A 5,878-nucleotide genomic window follows, 5' to 3' on the forward strand; every position below is an offset into this window, starting at 1 on the left:
ATAGATTGTCTAATGAAGGGCATAAACAACAAAACTTATGTAAAATAAGTTAATATTAAAGATTTATACCTATGCAAGAATTAGATTATAATCCACTTTCATTTCCTCACAGAGATCGCCTCCTTACATGTACAAAGTATTCATTTAGTAACTGATAATTCAGAAGATTTCTGAGAAAAGAGAAGCAAAAGAACCACCTCCTAAGTCCTTTCCTGCAGCTGTTACCGTTCAACTGCTTAACTAGACCAAGATTATAAAAAGATCTACATATGTTATCCTCTATAAGCATTCAAACAAAATTCCATCACAGAACCATCACCTTCAATCACTACCTAATAGAAAGTAGATAAATCATGAAAATACTTCATTTTGCACAACAATGCTGAATTTCCATTTTACAATGACCACTATTTTAATTCAATATTTTCTTTTACCATTTTAAAACACATACTTCAAATCCAAGATAAAGCCATTGTGTAAGGATTTCAGATTAGTCTTTAGAGACAAATAGTGGAGTATCAATTCTATCATCTATGTCCTGAATATATTAGTGATGCATTATTCCAGAAAACAAATTTATGCACAATTCATTCCTGTGCTCAAGCAATAGTTAATGCTGAAATACTAAGATAACACTATTTACAATAGCAATTAATAGTATGTGTACATAACTAGGCATAGATTTTTGAAAGGTATATAAAATTATAAATGAAGATATATAACTTACAAATTAATATCAATAAGGAGATACTTTATATCTGTAAATTGAAAGCCTCAGTGTCATTGTCATGCTGATTATCCCCAATCAACTTTTATACCCAAATACATAAAATTAAAATTCAATGATGAAATCCATAACTCCATTTAAAATCTACATAGACACCAAATCATGTAATATGTTACAGATGGGAAATCGATATATCAAGTTGTTTATATAATTTTTATACAATTTAAGAACTCAAATATAAGAGAAATATTACCATTTACATAGGTAAGCTCAGGAGTTCCAAATGTGCTACTCATTGAGCAAACATTCAGAAATTCTACTGGCAGAAGGAAAAATGAGTCTGGCTTCTTACAAAAAAATGCTAAAAATTTCCAAATAATACAACACAGAAACACAATAAGAAGAATCATTTTAGAATAAATATCCTAACACTCAAACTACAGTATGACAGGTATAGTGAAAAATTTTGGTTATCTTCAAAGCCATCAGATGGAACAGCAACTTATTTTTTTCTTTAAAGAAAATAATTTTCCATTCTGAGTTTTCAATCAGGCCCCCAACACGTTACTGTGGTCTAATTGCGAGAAAAATAAAAGTCTGCCAATTCACAACCATTGAGCATTATATCCAGTTCAAATTTTGGCGTTTGTAAAAGTATCAGTGTCATCAAAATCATGTAAGGCAATGAAATATAGTTGATATGAATTTAAGGATACATGATTATCATATTACTCCAGAAGTTAGACACAATACTGGAAAGAAAATAAAGATATTTGATACAACATAAACAAAATATTAAGTGATGAGTCATATAAAACAAACTGGTTAAAATAGTATTGGTTCGCTCTGTCATTCCATGCATTCCATTAATATAATAAAGTGTGATGTGCTGTATGCAAGAGCATTCTGTATTCCCTGCAAATCTCAAACTCTTCAAGAGTTAATAAGCATAAAAAAGTTAATGCCATTTCATCAATCATATTTATGCAGATATTTGGGAATAATAGATTTAGATACCCAACCCTATTTTGATGAGTGATAAAAATTGATCAATTTTATGGCGAGTGATATATTCAGTTTTATTAGATTCCATAACATTGCCTATAGTCTTCTTATTTCTAACATTTAATGCTTAGAAACAATTTGAATGTCTCTGTAGATGAGCCTATAGATCAATGGTTCTTCAAGGGTTGCATATCAGACTTACATTGTGATTCAAAACAGTAGCAAAATTACAATTATGAAGTAGTGTTGCAATAATTTCAAGGTTATAAGTCACCAGAGCATAAGAAATTGTATTAAGGATACAGAATTAGAAAGTTTGAGAACCATACCTGTAAGTTGCAACATGAACTTACATTAAGTTAAACAGAACCAATCAATAAATTATATATACCCCATCATGTAACACTTGATTTATACTTAACAATTTTATATGAATAATGTATCTAAATCCTTCCTGTCCTCTAACTCCCTCATGTCCCTATCCCAAATAAATGAATAAATGACCTCTTCTTCAAATATCATTGCTGCATGAATGTACATAAATACATTTATTTACTATTACATATATAACTTAGTACAGTTATCTGTGCTATATGTACATGTGTCCAGAGAAAAACAAAAGATTATTAAAAGATAGAATATTATATACAAAATATTTACAATATGTTCCTGTCACTGTACACATTTAGTTGAACTTCTTGAATGTACATCAGGAATATTTAGAACGTCAATGAGACATGAAAATTCAGTGTTTACCATGTGTCAGGTAGATTTATTGACTAAAACAAAATTGGCACTCAGACTGAATGATGTACATAATAGTGGAGGCACTGTATTAATTCAGACAAGACATACAAGTGAATAAATTGTACCTAAACCAATGCAAAAAATAAGTGACTATAAGTAATTTGAATTACAACTTAGCAACATGGAAGTCATTTCCTAGAGCAAAACACAGAGCTCAACATACTTCCTCAGGACGTGTGAGGGGATTAGTAAGGACTCATTTTGTAAATTTATTTATTGAAAAAAAGTGTTGACTTACAATGTATTCTGATCACAGTTTTCCTGAAGACTCTCAGATCCTCCTGAACGGAGTCTCCATCTCTCTACTCAGCCATCACCAAGTCTCTCTCTCTCTCACTCTTTCTCTCTCTAGAGAGCCAACAGCAGTCAAACAAGAATAAAACCAATATTAAAATTGAGAAAAACCCCGCAAGAAACCCACACAGATACATTCACACAATACCTTTTTAAACATAAATTTGAAAACAATAATATACAATCAAAAAATCACTGAGGAACAAAAATCCAAACAAAGCAATATGAGACAAAAGATCCACAGAAATACCATTGAGATTGTTTTGTGCTAGAAATGGAGTCTACAGGTAAGCATGGCTAATAAATCCATTGTAGAAAACTTTGACTCTGACTTGAGAAGGAAACTCCTAGTCCAAAGTAGGAAGTAACTGACTCTGATTTGACACTAAAACTGTTACTCCTTCTTAGGACAAGGAGCCTATGTCAACTTTCACAGCACTGGGAACTGCTTTGTCTTGAGCAGTTTCATTCCATATGTAAATACCACAGTCTCTGTAGTTTCATTTAAAATGGGGCATTGGTACTTCATAATAACCTCTTGATGGTGATGATTTCAAAGAATATTATTTTATCATAATACCAAAAATTAGTAATATTGAAGGTGTATAACAACATTGCTCATTAAATTTTTGTTATTTGAATGAGTGGTATTTTGTTTTGTGATATGCTAGTATAACACACATTTGTCCCCTGTTTGGTATTGTGTTTTTTTTTCCTGTGTTATTCAATTTCTTCACTATCATTCATGCAATAATCTTTCAGCAAATTTTAATTTTTTATCAATTTTTCCAACTTTTTCCAACATTTGAGACAATTTTTACTTCCATTTAATTTCTTTAGCACACTAAAAATCATGTCTTCTTGATTTCCTCTCCATTAACAATATTTTCTTATAACATAATTTGTTTTTGACTAGAACCACTTTTCCAATTTAGGAATGTGCATCATAATTTTGCATAACAAATTCTGGTTGAAATTTGGCACTGTGCAGGCAGGAGACAACAAGCATGAAGTTGCTGCTCCCTTTAGTTGTACTAAAGTTCAAATTTCATGAGAACTCAACAGCTGTCTGCAGGAAAGGTGTATCTCTAGTAGAAGGCAAAATACATCGGAAAGTATACCACTACTGTAATATTTAAAACTTTTAAATAGTCATGAATGGGTATGTGTAATGGAAAGACTCATTTTCAGGTTCAAATATATTTATTACGAGTCCCATATAGTGTTTGTTTTCATTTATTTTAGCTATCTAAATGTCAATGAAAGGTCATCATTTTACTCTATTCACTTTTTAAAATGTTGGCAATATCATATTACATGCATTGTACTATGATGAGATGTCATTGTTTTAATAGAACAATATGTTTATGGTAACCAGCATGTATGCTATAAACAATACAAAGGAAGACAGTTTCAGCATTTACCCTGATTTATGATTCTGGGCTTTTATTATAAAGACCCATTAGAACATGTGCTACAATTTATATTTAATATTTATAATCCTATATATCTCTGTGTTTTTTTCCTAATATATCTGATGTTTTACAATTTCACAAATCCAATGCCTTTAGTCAGTTTATCTTTAGAAACATAAATGCAGCAAAATCAGGGAATCAGAGAGCCACATAAGAAATCCAGGGTAATACAAACTCCTATCTCTTGTCAGTTTGGACTAGTTACACAGACCTGATGCCATATCAATGCTGACATTGTTTCTTCCTAGTATTTGTACATGTAAAAGAATTGGTTACTGTTTTCTTAAAGTAATACTCCATAAAGTTTTTGAGTAGTTTGCAAGGTAGCTAATGGGAAAGAACACGCATGAAGGCAAAGTAGTTGTAACGTACATTTCTGATGTACTGCCCAAAATATTTGACATACACCTGACCATGACAGGACACGAGGAGACAGGCAGATGTTTCAAGATGCTGGCAATCCTATGGAAAGTCCTGGATGCCATTAACTAGATGTGGTTGCCTGTGGTGAGGCCATGACGCCTCAAATGAGCAACATTATGAGGGTCTGATTCTTCTCAACAAAGCAGAAACTATTGCTGAGGATGATGAAGTGCAGTTTAGGATCTGGAACCCATCTTACAATGTGTCACTTTCCCCAATAAAGCCTTATCCTTGCTACAGCAACATCATTAAGGATTGCAGATACACAGAACTTATTGAGGACCAGTTACCCTCTTACAAGAGCGTGAAGGACACTATTTGCCAGACCACTTCCTTGCCGGAATGAAGAAATTCCCCCACCCCCTTATCAAAGTGGGGAAGAGGGTCCTGGTTGTAGTCGATGACAACAGCCTTCCAGATGTCATCAAGCATCTGGAGGGGTTCTCGGAAGAGGCGGTCCTGGAGGCGAACCCGACAATTGGCATTCTATCATTTATGAGTTGGACAAGCACATTAAGCTCATCAAACCAGTACAGTTGCTGGGATATAAAGAAACACTGCATAAACCATGGAAGCTGTGGCCACTCACGGCAAGGTGAAGTGAAGGCGAGCAGGCCAACTCCTTCTGTAATAACACCCTTGCTGCCTGTTTTTGCCTCCTGTACACTTCCTCCAACACCTCTCAAAATGACTATGTCTTTAGGATTCTAAGTGTAATCTGTAGCTGGAGATGGTCACCTGGGGCTCCCATTTTTTTCATTTTAGTATTTTATCCCCTGCACCCACTCCCTTCATAGAATCTTGTCAGGAAAACACCTCTAGGTGTGCAGGTTGTTGGCACAGATACAGGGATGAACTCCTCTTATAAGTAGGGTTTAGAGGTAGTAATTGTAGTTTTTCTCAGCCCTTTTTCTACTACGGGTCTACATAGGAGACAACAGGGAGAAACCATGCTGTGATATGATCAATGAGGAGAAGCAACAGCCTATCATTCACTTTTCTACAGTAGGATAAGTGGGGACTGTAACCATTCCAGTGGAAGGTGAAAATAACTTGCATGGTGATTTAAAAGAGATTGTTTTCTCTTTGGCCCCAGAAGGCTGGGATCAACCCTGTCAAGTATCTGTGTTTTTACTCTAACAAAAAC

At 33.7% G+C, this 5,878-nt stretch overlaps 1 pseudogene; it reads left to right on the forward strand.

Annotated features, from left to right (window-relative positions):
• The first annotated feature begins 4,638 nt into the window (after nucleotides 1–4,638).
• On the forward strand, nucleotides 4,639–5,335 carry LOC101844767 (annotated as a pseudogene).
• The last annotated feature ends 543 nt before the right edge of the window (nucleotides 5,336–5,878 follow it).

Source organism: Mesocricetus auratus, unplaced genomic scaffold (genome assembly GCF_017639785.1).
Source record: "Mesocricetus auratus isolate SY011 unplaced genomic scaffold, BCM_Maur_2.0 Super-Scaffold_100021, whole genome shotgun sequence".
In the NCBI taxonomy this organism is placed as follows: domain Eukaryota; kingdom Metazoa; phylum Chordata; class Mammalia; order Rodentia; family Cricetidae; genus Mesocricetus; species Mesocricetus auratus.